The following is a 14,498-nucleotide window of genomic DNA, read 5'->3' as shown; positions in this document are numbered from 1 at the left end:
GGCCAATTAGAATCCTTTCTTACCTTACCCTTACTTTCAGGTAAGAAAGGATTCTTATTAGCCTAAGGGTCCTAATACACAGGTGTATATACACTTGCAGATTGGTAGGCACCACAGCAGGAGCCCATTGGCTGCTCCGCTGTCACAGACTGATGACGGGGAGCTCCTAGCATATAAAAGATTGGAGAAAACGGTGGAGGACGTTTGCCAATTTGATGCACCGAAACTAGTTGAGCGCGGCACATTTTTGTGTTTTTAAGATAGTAATCCAGCTTTTCAAGTTGCAATAGGGTGTCTGCAGACCCTTATACTCCCAGACAGAGGGTTTGTCCCTCCTCTGACTTATATTTCTGGAGCTGGCTACTTGGTTTTAAATCACCTGTCACTGTTATAGTAATATTAAGAAATAAAAGTTATGTTTTAATAAAAAGAATAGGGGGGTTAGTTGCTATAGGAATCTTGTGCCCCGGCCTTTGGCCCTGGGTTTTAGTAGCTGCACATGACACTACACACAGGTGCTTGGACACACATGCAGCTCCAACCACAAAGCCCTGCACTGGATGCACACACACAGCAGCCACACATATGGAGCCTGCACTGACCCTGCCCCACAATCCAACACGGTTTGACCAACCAAACATCTCCTTATTATTATATACTAAGGGGCACGAAGTTATTTCGAAACAAATCATGATGACATAAACAGATTAAGTTCTTTACCTGCAATGTGATGGCATTTTTCTTTTATGGTCTGTTCAGAAATATCTTAGTTATGTTGTCTTCACAGACAACTTGTAATGTGTCAGTGCTTAGTGGTGCAAAATCTTTGGCAGCTACTTCAGAAGAGATCAAACTGTTTACAAGTTCTATATAGGATTGCCTGGCTTCATCCTGATAATAGATTAAAAAAAATTGACAATGTAAATACAAGAGGGAGAGGAAGAGAGAACATTCAGTATGACATGCAAGAATAGATTGTCAGAGAGTAAACTGTAGTTTTTAGAAGTGTCAGACGGACTTAGATACAATTAATACAGGTCACCCCCACAGTACAATGTCTATATATATAGGTCCGGTCAGGAACATGTATATATAGACATTGTCCTGTGGGGGTGACCTGTATGTATAGACATTGTACTGTGGGGTGACCAGTATTATATATATATGGTGAACCAGGAGAGTACTGGTGTCTGGGGTGTTGTAGTCATAGTGTAGGGTCTGGTGGTATTAACCCTTAAATGTCGTGACGGCAGTGTGCGGTTTCCTCACTAGTAATGTTCCTACCGCCAACCGTCCCACAAATGGCAGGGGAAAAAATAACGGAATGTCCACAGCAGATTTTAGGAATAAACTGGAGAAACTTTACTTGCCGATTTTATGACTCTTTAACATAACAGTCTTTTCAAGAGTGAACCGGGATACAGGTTCCTCACAGGTTTGCTGGGACTTGGAAGCAATGAGCTTTCATGCAGGCCACTGTGCTACTAATTATAATATTTGAGCTTTTAGTAGTCACACAGGATTTGATAGATTGAGCTTTGAGTAACTCACGTTTAGTGGCTGCAGGTTCTTTCAGGCTTTGGCCTAGTTGAATTGAATTGAGCCTGATGAGATGCTGAGATGTGCTTGCTTGATAATGCAGAACTAAGAGCAGGAACTAAGAGAGAGAATTGATTGATAACAGCCCTTTATATAATAAGGGGCTGGACTAAGCTCATTGGTTGGCAAACCAGTAAGTCCTGACCCAGTGAACTCTGGGTACATCACATGACCTCTAAGGTCCTTAAACATTTTATGCATCATAACTGTACATCATGTGACCACTAGTGTTGCTCGCGAATATTTGCAATGCAAATTTTATTCGTGAATATCGCATATTCGCAAATTCGCGAATATAGCACTATATATACACGTAATTACGAATATTTTTTTTTTCACAGTACACATCACAGTGATCACCCTTCTCTGCTTCCAGCTTGTGTGGTGTAAAGAAGGCTCTAATACTACTGTGTGAGACAGGCGTGCGAGACAGGGGTAAGACCTGCAGGAGAGCCCTATAAATGGAGGGACTCTAGCTGAGGGCACTTTAGACAAGGGACAGGACAAGGTCCTGTACCGGGACACCACATGTATATATATATATATATATATATATATATATATATATATATACATATATATATGTATATATATAAAAAGAAGATGGTCGCAGCACTGCAGATAAGTGAAAAAATGGTGGCTTTATTCCATACAAAAACCGCAGCAACGTTTCGGCTGCCTGTGCAGGCTTTTTCAAGCATAAGAAGTGACCCAAGTGAGGAGTTCAAATACACATTTTCACAGCAATTAATCAATTATACAGTGATATATCAATAAAAACTTTATTGAATATAAAATACAAAAATATAATGTGATACAGTGCATAAACATTATGAGGTGTGAATACATATATACACACATATAGTACTTGTGTTACCAGATAGAGGAGGATGAGTCCATATAATGCAGTGCAGCCTGGGGGAGGTCACCCTGACAGACAGGGCCTTTTGAAGGAATTAGACATGGATGCTCCCATGCTACCTTCCTACTGGCGGGAAGAGGGGGTTAATTTGAGGGTACTACCTTCTAACTGGGGGGGGGTTAACCTGGGGGTACTACAATCCTACTGGGGGGGAGGGGGTTAATCTGGGGTAGTACATGTTTGCTGGAGGGAGGGGGTTAATCTGGGGGTACTACCTGCCTACTGGGGGCCCCAGATTAACCCCCTCCCCCCAGCAGGCAGGTGGTACCCCCAGATTAACCCCCTCCCTCCAGTAGGAAGGTAGTACCCCCAGATTAACCCCCCCCCGTGTAGGAAGGTAGTAACCCCCCAGATTAACCCCCTCTCACCCCCTGTAGGAAGGTAGTACCCCCCAGATTATCGTACCCCCAGATTAACCCCCTCTCCCCTGTAGGAAGGTAGTACCCCCATATTAACCCCCTCTCCCACCCTGTAAGAAGGTAGTACAGTACCCCAGATTAACCCCCTCCCCCCAGACCCAGTAGGCAGGTAATTCAGACCCTTGAAAATTTAAATAACATTCACTCACTCACTGTCAGAGAACCAAGAACGCACTAAACGCCGCACGTGGTAATCCTGTGAGCTACGCACCGTCACGTGACACGTCACGTCACGCTCTAGGGCAGGCGTTAGGATGCCGGCCCTTGAATTCTGAGACTCAGCGTAACGTAATGACGGTCATGTGATTGCAGTGATGCGCGAAAATATTTATCCCAGACCAACTGAAGGTGAGCTGGAGCGGGGCGGGGCACTAAAAGGAGCCGAAGGAAGCGACTTCAGTCTCTGTCTCCCGCTTCAGGCAGGGTCTCGCACGGAGAGGTGCTGGTCCTCTCCAGAGCCATTTTTGGTAGTTGTGGTACTGAGTACTGCCGCGTACCAGCCCAGTTAAAGCACTGCATATGTGACCCCATTTTAGAAACTACACCCCTCACAGAACGTAACAAGGTGTATAGCGAGCCTTAACACCCCACAGGTGTTTAATGAAAATTCTTCAAAGTTGGATGGAGAAATGAAAAAAAAAATTTGCTGGTGTTACCCTAAATATTTCATTTTCACAAGGGAAAATAGGAAAAAAAAACTATTTGTAACCCCATTTCTTCTGAGTAAGAACATACCCCATATGTGGATATAAAGTGCTCTCCTGGTGCACTACAATGCTCAGAAGAGAAGGAGCGCCATTGGGCTTTTGAAGAGAAAGTTTGTCAGGAATTGAAGGCCACGAGTGTTTATAAAGCCCCCATAGTGCCAGAACAATGGACCCCCCACTCACATATGACCCCATTTTGTAAACAACACCCCTCACATAGTGTAAGAATGTGTAAAGTGAGCATTTAAGCCCCACAGGTGTCTGACAGATTTTTGGAATAGTGGTCAGTGAAAATTAAAAATGTAATTTTTCATTTGCACAGCCCACTGTTCCAAAGATCTGTCAAACGCCAATGAGGTGTAAATACTCACTCCACCCCTTATTAAATTCTGTGAGGGGTATAGTTTCCAAAATGGGGTCACATGTGGGGGGCCCACTGTTCTGGCAGCATGGGGGACTTTGTAAACGCACATGGCCCTTGACTTTCATTCCAAACTAATTTTTTCCCCAAAAGCTCAATGGCGCTCCTCCTCTTCTGAGCATTGTAGTGCGCCAGCAGAGCACTTGATGCCAACACATGGGGATATTTCCATACTCACAAGAAATTGGGTTGCAAGTTTTGGGGGTAATTTTCTCCTATTACCCCTTGTAAAAATGTAAAATTTGGGGAAAAAACATAATTTTAGTGAAAACATTTTTTTTTCATTTACACATTTTTTAACAAAAAACCAATTTTAACAAAAAGTCGTCAAACACCTGTGAGGTGTTAAGGCTCACTGTACCCCTTGTTACGTTCCTTGAGGGGTGCAGTTTCCAAAATAGTATGCAAGGTGTTTTTCTTTTTTTGCTGTTCTGGCAGCATAGGGGCTACCCAAATAGGACATGCCCCCCAAAAACCTTTTCAGCAAAATTTGCTGGTGCATCTCCTCTTCTGAGCCTTATAGTGTGCCAGCAGAGCACTTGACGTCCACACATGGGGTATTGCCATACTCAGAAGAGATGGAGTTACAAATTTTGGGGGGCATTTTCTCCTATTACCCCTTGTAAAAATTAAAAATTTGGGGGAAAAATTGCATTTTAGTGAAAACAAATAATCGTTTACACATCCAAATTTAACGAAAAGTTGTCAAACACCTGTGGGGTGTTAAGCCTCACTGTATGCCTTGTTGCATTCCTTGAGGGGTGTAGTTTCCAAAATAATATGCCATGTGGAATTTTTTTTGCTGTTCTAGCACCATAGGGGCTTCTTAAATGTGACATGCCCCCCAAAAACCATTTCAGAAAAACTCACTCTCCAAAATCCCACTGTCACTCCTTCCCTTCTGAGCCCTCTAGTTCACCTGCCGAACACTTGACATACACATATGAGGTATTTCCTTACTCGAGAGAAATTGGGTTATACATTTTAGGAAGATTTCTTTCATTTTACCCCTTGTAAAATTCAAAAATTGAGTCTACAAGAACATGCCAGTGTAAAAAATTAAGATTTTGAATTATCTCCTTCAATTTGCTGCTATTCCTGTGAAACACCTAAAGGGTTAACAAACTTTTGAATGTCATTTTGAATACTTTGAGGGGTGCAGTTTTTATAATGAGGTAATTTATGGGGTATTTCTAATATGAAGGCCCTTCAAATCCACTTCAAAACTGAACTGGTCCCTGAAAAACTTCGATTTTGAAAATTTTGTGAAAAAATGGAAAATTGCTGATATACTTTGAAGCCCTCTGATGTCTTCCAAAATAAAAACATGCCAACTTTATGATGCAAACATAAAGTAGACATATTGTATATGTGAATCAATATATAATTGATTTGGAATATTCATTTTCCTTATAAGCAGAGAGCTTCAAAGTTTTTTTCAGCAAATTTTGGAATTTTTCAACAAGACATTATGTTAGTGGTCAAATTTTGTCGATACTTGCATCAAGTAGAATATGTCACGAAAAAACAATCTTGGAATCAGAATGAAAGGTAAAAGCACCCCAGAGTTATTAATGCTTAAAGTGACAGTGGTCAGATGTGCAAAAAATGGCCATGTCCTACAGTGAAAATTGGCTGGGTCCTAAAGGGGTTAAGGACCAGGCCCATTTTGGCCTTAAGGACCAGAGCGTTTTTGTACATCTGACCACTGTCACTTTAAGCATTAATAACTCTGGGATGCTTTTACCTTTCATTCTGATTCAGAGACTGTTTTTTCGTGACATATTCTACTTTATGTTAGCGGTAAAATTTCATTGATACTTGCATCATTTCTTGGTGAAAAAATTCCAAAATTTGATGAAAAAATTGAAAATGTAGCATATTTCTAACTTTGAAGCTCTCTGCTTGTAAGGAAAATAGACATTACAAATACATTTTATTTTGATTCACAAATACAATATGTCTACTTTATATTTGCATCATAAAGTTGACATCTTTTTACTTTCGGAAGACATCAGAGGGCTTCAAAGTTCAGCAGCAATTTTCCAATTTTTCACAAAATTTTCAAAATCGGAATTTTTCATGCACCAGTTCAGGTTTGAAGTGGATTTGAAGGGCTTTCTTATTAGAAATACCCAATAAATGACCCCATTTTTAAAACTGCACCCCTCAAAGTATTCAAAATGATATTTAGTAAGTGTGATAACCCTTTAGGCGTTTCACAGGAATAGCAGCAAAGTGAAGGAGAAAATTCTAAATGTTCATTTTTTACACTCACATGTTCTTGTAGACCCAGTTTTAGAATTTTTACAAGGGGTAAAAGGAGAAAAATACTCTCAAAATGTGTAACCCAATTTCTCTCAAGTAAGGAAATACCTCATATGTGTATGTCAAGTTTTTGGTGGGTGCAGTAGAGGGCTCAGAAGGGAAGGAGCGACAATGGGATTTTGGAGAGTGAGTTTTTCTGAAATGGTTTTTGGGGAGCATGTGGCATTTAGGAAGCCCGAATGGTGCCAGAACAGCAGAAAACCCCCACATGTCACATTATTTTGGAAACTACACCCCTCAAGGCACGTAACAAGGGGTCCAGTGAGCCTTAACACCCCACAGGTGTTTGACAACTTTTCTTTAAAGTCGGATGTGTAAATGAAAAAAAAATTTTTTCACTACAGTGCATTTCCCCCCCCCCCCCCAAATTTACCATTTTTACAAAGGGTAATGGGAGAAAATGCCCCCTAAAATTTGTAACCCTATCTCTTCTGAGTATGGAAATACCCCATGTTAGGACGTAAAATGCTCTGCGGGCGAACTACAATGCTCAGAAGAGTTTTTGGGGGCATGTCACATTTAAGAAGCCCCTATGCTGCCAGAACAGCAAAGAAAAAACACACGGCATACTATTTTGGAAACTAGACCCCTCAAGGAACGTAACAAGGGGTACAGGGAGCCTTAACACCTCACAGGTGTTTGACGAAGTTTAGTTAAAGTTTGATGTGTAAATGAAAAAAACATTTTTTTTTCACTAAAATGCATTTTTTTCCCCAAAATTTTACATTTTTAGAAGGGGTAATAGGAGTAAATTACCCCCCAAACTTGTAACTCCATTTCTTCTGAGTTTGGAAATACCCCATGTGTGGACGCCAAGCACTCTGCTGGCGCACTACAATGCTCAGAAGAGAAGGAGAGCCATTGAGATTTTGGAAAGAGAATTTGTTTGGAATGGAAGTCAGGGGCCATGTGTGTTTACAAAGCCCCCCTGTGGTGCCAGAACAGTGGACCCCCCCCCCCACTCATTTTCTCTTCAAAAGCCCAATGGCGCTCCCTCTCTTCTGAGCATTGTAGCGTACCCGCAGAGCCCTGTACATCCCCATATGGGGTGTGTTCTTACTCAGAAGAAATGGAGTTAAAAATTGTGTGGGCCTTTTTTCCTATTTTCCCTTGTGAAAATGAAAAATTTAAGGTAACACCAGCATTTTTGTGAAAAAAGGTTTTCTTCATTTTCCCATCCTACTTTAACGGAAATTCATCAAACACCTGTGGGGTGTTAAGGCTCAATATACCCCTTGTTACATTCCATGAGGGGTGAAGTTTCCAAAATGGGGTCACATGTGGGTATTTCTTTTTTTGCGTTTATGTCAGAATCACTGTAAAATCATCCACCCCTGTGCAAGTCACCAATTTAGGCCTCAAATGTACATAGTGCTCTCTCACTCCTCAGCCTTGTTGTGCGTCGTCAGAGCATTTTACACATGGGGTATTTCCTTACTCAGGAGAAATTGCGTTACAAATTTTGGGGGTCTTTTTTCCTTTTACTGCTTGTGAAAATAAAAAGTATGGGGCAACACCAGCATGTTAGTGTAACATTTTTAACATTTTTACACTAACAGGCTAGTGTAGACCCCAATTTATCCTTTTCATAAGGGGTAAAAGGAGAAAAAGACCCAAAAAATTTTTAACACAATTTCTCCGGAAATACCCAATATGTGGCCCTAAAATGTTTCCTTGAAATAAGACAGGGCTCTGAAGTGAGAGAGCGCCATGCATAGTGTAGTGTAATGTTTTTAGGGTACATTCCCACTGGCGGGGTTTTATGGTGAGTTTCCTGTTAGGAGTTTGAGCTGCGGCGGAAAATTTGCCACAGCTCAAACTTAAAGCAGGAAACTCACTACAAACCCGCCCGTGTGAATGTACCCTGTACATTCACATGGGGGGGGGGGCAAACCTTCAGCTGTTTCAAAACTATAACTCCCAGCATGTACTGACAGACCGTGCATGCTGGGAGTTTTGCAACAGCTGGAGGCACACTGGTTGGAAAATCTTCAGTTGGGTTCTGTTACCTAACTCAGTGTTTTACCAACCAATGTGCCTCCAGCAAAACTACAACTCCCAGCATGTACTGATCGCCAAAGGGCATGCTGGGAGATGTAGTTATGCAACAGCTGGAGGTACGCAACTACAACTCCCAGCATGCCGAGACAGCTGTTTGCTTTTTAGGCATGCTGGGATTTGCAGTTTTGCAACATCTGGAGGGCTACAGTTTAGAGACCACTGCACAGTGATCTCCAAACTATGGCCCTCCAGATGTTGAAAAACTACAAATCCCAGCATACCCAGACAGCTAACAGCTGTCTGGGCATGCTGGGAGTTATAGTTTTGCAACATCTGGAGGGCTACAGTTTAGAGACCACTGTATAGTTGTCTCAGACTGTAGCCCTCCAGATGTTGCTAGGCAACTCACCGGCTTCCAGGGAGCCGCATCGCCGTCCTCTTCTGCCGCTGATCCATGCCGCCGATCGCCAGCTGCTGCCACCGCCGATGGGTAAGGGGACCTTCGGCGCCGGTTCGCGTTAGTTTCTTCGTTCTGCCCGGCCTATTGTGGGTGGGCAGAACAGGGAAACCGAAAGTCAACCCCCCCCCCGATCTGCTATTGGTCGTCGCTTCTAGATGACCAATAGCAGGGATAGGAGGGGTGGCACCCCTGCCCCCTCACTCCTATGCCTTCAGGGGGATCGTGGGTGTCTTGGACAACCCAGATCCCCCTTATTTTCCGGGTCACCATAGACCGATATGACTCGGAATCGGCACAAATTTGTGGCGATCGTCGACATGGCGGGGTCTAATGACCCCCTTGGGCATTTGTGCTTGGTGTCTGCTGATCGATATCAGCAGTCACCCCGGTCCAGTCACCCTTGGTCCTTAAGTACCAGGGAGCGAAAGCGTACCTGTACACCCGTGGTCCCTAAGTGGTTAAGGACATTGCATCAAAGTTGGATCAGCCTGTAGTGTGGTTTTCCACTTTGATTTTGAGTGTGACTCCATATCCAGAACCCCATGGGTTGATAAATTTGATTTCCATTGATAATTTTTAGTGTGAATTTGTTGTCAGCACATTCAACTATGTAAAGACGAAAGTATTTCATACAATTAGTTCATTCATTCAGATCTAGGATGTGTTATCTTAGTGTTCCCTTTATTTTTTGAGCAGTGTAAGAAAAGACTATAGAGAAAACATCAAGACCTGTAAGTTACCAAAAAAAAAAGGAGAGATGTCCTCTGGATGTGCCTAAAACATAACTTTTACTCTAGTTGATAAAAAATTTACAAATATCAATAGGTGTATTGTGGTAAGCTTGTGGGGGAAGTAGGGTATGGGGAGTGTAGCTGAGCGGGTATTAAAGGGTGCTTGTTAACTCTTGCTATTCGTGACGCCTGGGTGAGGGCTCCTCAATAAAGCTTTTCCTACCTCCATCCTTCCCAAGAACGATAAGGAGGTAGATGATAATATGCTTGAGATAGATAATAATGGATTGTCCACAACTGGAGAGCTTCTGTAAACAGCGTTAACTTTTACTGAAGATTTTCTGTAAACTTCCTTAACACAACAGACTCTTATCATAACAACAGCTTCCATTGGAGATTGACAATGGTGTGGACTTTAGCTTTAAGAGTCTTTTAGTCTATTGCTCTGTTCCACTGGATTTAGGGGAATTAGTTGCGGTCCAGTAGTCACGCTAGCATTAGCAGGAATTAGATTAGAACTCACGATTTTGGTTCTGCTGAGGTCGTAGGTTTTGAGGCCTAGCGTGTCTTTGAAACTTGCATAGCACACCGTCTTGTAGGTCCGGCATCCACGAGAGCAGCAACCCAAGAGAGCGATAATTGGACGAAGCTCCCTTATATGGGCAGGGGCTGGACTAACGCTAATTGGTCCAAACAGATGTCAATCACCATTACAAAGATTTGTGGGTAACACGTGACCCAAGGACCTCCTAAGGTCCTGCAACATACCATAGAGGTTACTTGCATGGTCACATGACCGAAGGTCCTGCGACGCTAAACAAGGTAAGTACTATATATTTCTATAGAATATAGCTATAATTATCAAATATATACATTTATTAATATTAAAGTTAGACTTAAGGAGAGGCGACTAGGTGTTGTCCCACCAGAGGAACCCTACCTGAACGTAGTTACTCTGACTTTGGGGACCTCTACACTAGGTACTGGATGCAATCCAATACCGGGACGCCACAGTATGATTCATTAGATTGCACAATGGCAAAAAGTAAAGAAAATGAATGTGCTCGCTTCCAAGGAGTGGCTGGGCCCAGCCAAACTCTGTGCCGCACAATTGCTGATAAAATGCAATGCAACAAATCTATAGCTAATACCGCCAACGCGTTTCTGACACCAGTAGCGGTTTAGTCATCAGGGAGGTATGCTAAGTGCAAGTATCAGACATCCAATACAACTCTATAGGTACCACAATACATATAGTAATACACAATTATGTCACAACTGTATATGGCCCTAGGAGGAAAAGTCATTACTTCAACAAGTTGCTAAGAAGTGCATAGGCAGTGGACCTGCAAAATAAAATATCATGCCCAGGTGCATTTGATGTTTTTGGCTTATTTGCATAGCCTGTAAAAGAAAAGGACATGTATCCATCGTCCATGTGTGTGAAGATCACATAATAAGAATGAGGTCCACCTAGAAAAGAAAACAAGAAAATTATCTCAAAATGATATCCTGTGGAGAAAGGGTTCTATAGAACTGTGCGATGACAGTCTATAGTACTCACGGTTTCTGTGGATGTACAGAGAGACAGCGTGAGACACCTGCATGCAGCAGGGAGCTGGGGATTACCAGCTCACTCGCGGGTTCCAGCGAGAAGATTGCGTCTGATCCGCTCAGAGCAGTGTATAAGAGCGCGCTTGTCCGCGCCCATTGAGAGAAACCATCACGGAGGGCGTGCACATTGATGAGTATATGCCAGCACAGAATGTCACGCCGCATGGAGCGTAATAGTAAACAAGACTAGATTGCCAGGTAGATCTCAAATTCGGACTACACAAACAATTGCAGCTCCAGTGAGCTGTATATTAACCCCTTAAGGACCAAGGGCGTACAGGTACGCCTTTGCTCCCTGGTACTTAAGGACCAAGGGCGTACCTGTACGCCCGTGGGAATTTCGGTCCCCGCCGCACTCCGGGCGGGGATCGCGCCGGGGTGACTGCTGATATCTATCAGCAGGCACCCCGCGCAAATGCCCAGGGGGGTCATTAGACCCCCCCATGTCGGCGATCGGCGCAAATCGCAAGTGAATTCACACTTGCGATTTGCGCCGATTCCGGGTCATACGGGTCTATGGTGACCCGGTGACCCGGAATAGAAGGGGGATCGCGGGTGTCCTAGACACCCACGATCCCCCTGTAGCGATAGGAGTGAGGTGGCAGGGTTGCCACCCCTCCTATCTCTGCTATTGGTGGTCTAGACGCGACCACCAATAGCAGATCTGGGGCGGAGGGATTTACTTTCGGTTTCCCCGTCCTGCCCTCCCACAATAGGCGGGGCAGAACGGGGAAACCGACAGGGACCGGCGCCGAAGATCCACTTACCCATCGGCGACGGCAGCGGCGACGATCAGTGGCGGCAGCGGGCGACGATCGACGGAAGAAGAGGACCGCGACGCAGCTCCCTGGATCCAACGGAAGCCGGTGAGTTATTTAGCAACATCTGGAGGGCTACAGTCTGAGACCACTATAGTGGTCTCTAAACTGTAACCCTCCAGATGTTGCAAAACTACAACTCCCAGCATGCCCAGAGAGCTGTTTAGGCTTGCTGGGAGTTGCAGTTTTGCAACAGCTGGAGGTCTACAGTTTGAGACCACTGCAAAGTGATCTCTATACTGTGCACCTTCAGATCTTGCAAAACTACAACTCCCAGCATGCCCAGACAGCAGTTTGCTGTCTGGGCATGCTGGGAGTTGTAGTTTTGCAACATCTGGAGGTCCACAGTTTGGAGACCACTATGCAGTGGTCTCTAAACTATAGCTCTACAGATGTTGCAAAACTGCAACTCCCAGCAAGCCTAAACAGCAAACAGCTGTCTCTGCATGCTGGGAGTTGTAGTTGCGATCCCTCCAGCTGTTGCATAACTACATCTCCCAGCATGCCTTTCGGCGATCAGTACATGCTGGGAGTTGAAGTTTTGCAACAGCTGGAGGCTCACTGGTTGGAAAATACTGAGTTAGGTAACAGAACCTAACTGAAGGTTTTCCAACCAGTGTGCCTCCAGCTGTTGCAAAAGTACAACTCCCAGCATGCACGGTCTGTCAGTACATGCTAGGAGTTGTAGTTTTGAAACAGCTGGAGGTTTGCCCCCCCATGTGAACGTACAGGGTAAATTCACACTGGCGGGTTTACAGTAAGTTTTCTGCTTCAAGTTTGGGCTGTGGCAAATTTTTCACCGCAGCGCAAACTCCTAGCGGTAAATTCACTGTAAACCTGCCAGTGTGAATGTACCCTAAAAACACTACACTACACTTACACATAATAAAGAGTAAAACACAACATATACACCCCCTTACACTGTCCCCCTAATAAAAAATAAAAAACGTATTGTACGGCAGTGTTTCCAAAACAGAGCCTCCAGCTGTTGCAAAACAACAACTCCCAGCATTTCCGGACAGCCACTTAGTATTTCAAGGAAACAGTTTAGTGCCACATATGGGGTATCTCCGTACTCGGGAGAAATTGCGTTACTACTTTTGGGGGCTTTTTTTCCTTTTACCCCTTATGAAAAAGAAAAGTTGGGGTCTACACCAGCCTGTTAGTGTAAAAAAAAATTTTTTTTTACACTAACATGCTGGTGTTGTCCTTTACTTTTTATTTTCACGGGAGGTAAAAGGAAAAAAAGACCCCCAAAATTTGTAACGCAATTTCTCCTGAGTACGGAGATACCCCATATGCAGGCGTAAAATGCTCTGCGGGTGCACAACAAGGCTCAGGAGTGAGAGCGCACTATGTACATTTGAGGCCTAAATTGGTGATTTGCAGAGGGGTGGCTGATTTTACAGTGGTTCTGACATAAACACAAAACAATAAATACAGACATGTGACCCCATTTTGGAAACGACACCCCTCACGGAACGTAACAAGGGGTATAGTGAGCCTGCACACCCCACAGGTGTTTGACAAATTTTCATTAAAGTTGGATGGGAAAGTGAAAAAAAAATTTTTTCACTAAAATGCTGGTGTCACCCTAAATTTTTCATTTTCACAAGGGAAAATAAAAAAAAGCCCCTCAAAATTTGTAACCCAATTTCTTCTGAGTAAGAGCATACCCCATATGTGGATGTAAAGTGCTCTATGGGTGCACTACAATGCTCAGAAGAGAAGGAGCGCCATTGGGATTTTGAAGAGAAAATTTGTCCGGAATTGAAGGCCACTTGTGTTTACAAAGCCCCCATGGTACCAGAACAATGTACCCCCCCCATATGTGACCCCATTTTGGAAACTACACCCCTCATGTAATGTAATAAGTGGTACAGTGAGCATTTACGCCCCACAGGTGTCTGACAGATTTTTGGAACAGTGATCCGTGAAAATGAAAAATGTAATTTTCCATTTGCACAGCCCACTGTCCCAAAGATCTGTCAAACGCCAGTGGGGTGTAAATGCTCACTGCACCACTTATTAAATTCTGTGAGGGGTGTAGTTTACAAAATGGGGTCACATGTGGGGGGGTCCACTGTTAAATTCTGTGAGGGGTGTAGTTTACAAAATGGGGTCACATGTGGGGGGGGCTTTGTAAATGCACATGGCCCCTGACTACCATTCCAAACGAATTCTTTCCAAAAGCTCAATGGTGCTCCTCCTCTTCTGAGCATTGTAGTTCGCACGTAGTGCACTTCAGGTCCACTTATGGGGTACCTCCATACTCAGAAGAGATGGGGTTACAAATTTTGGGGGGTATTTTCTGCTATTAACCCTTGCAAAAATGTGAAATTTGGGGGGAAACACACATTTTAGTGAAAAAAAAAAATATATTTTTTTACATATGCAAAAGTCGTGAAACCCGTGTGGGGTATTAAGGCTCACTTTATTCCTTGTTACGTTCCTCAAGGGGTCTAGTTTCCAAAATGG

The 14,498-nt window shown here is 43.6% G+C and overlaps 1 long non-coding RNA gene across 1 annotated transcript in view; it reads right to left on the bottom strand.

The window, feature by feature from the left end:
- Positions 1–758: 758 nt before the first annotated feature.
- Positions 759–14,498, bottom strand: part of LOC130308187 (uncharacterized) — a 71,886-nt gene continuing 58,146 nt past the window's right edge. Inside the window, exon 3 of the long non-coding RNA XR_008857236.1 lies at positions 759–891. This is a non-coding gene — a long non-coding RNA (uncharacterized LOC130308187). The remainder of the gene's footprint in view (positions 892–14,498) is intronic.

This window comes from Hyla sarda, chromosome 1 (assembly GCF_029499605.1).
Source record: "Hyla sarda isolate aHylSar1 chromosome 1, aHylSar1.hap1, whole genome shotgun sequence".
Lineage (NCBI taxonomy): Eukaryota > Metazoa > Chordata > Amphibia > Anura > Hylidae > Hyla > Hyla sarda.
This window is presented reverse-complemented; position numbering and strand designations above follow the sequence as displayed.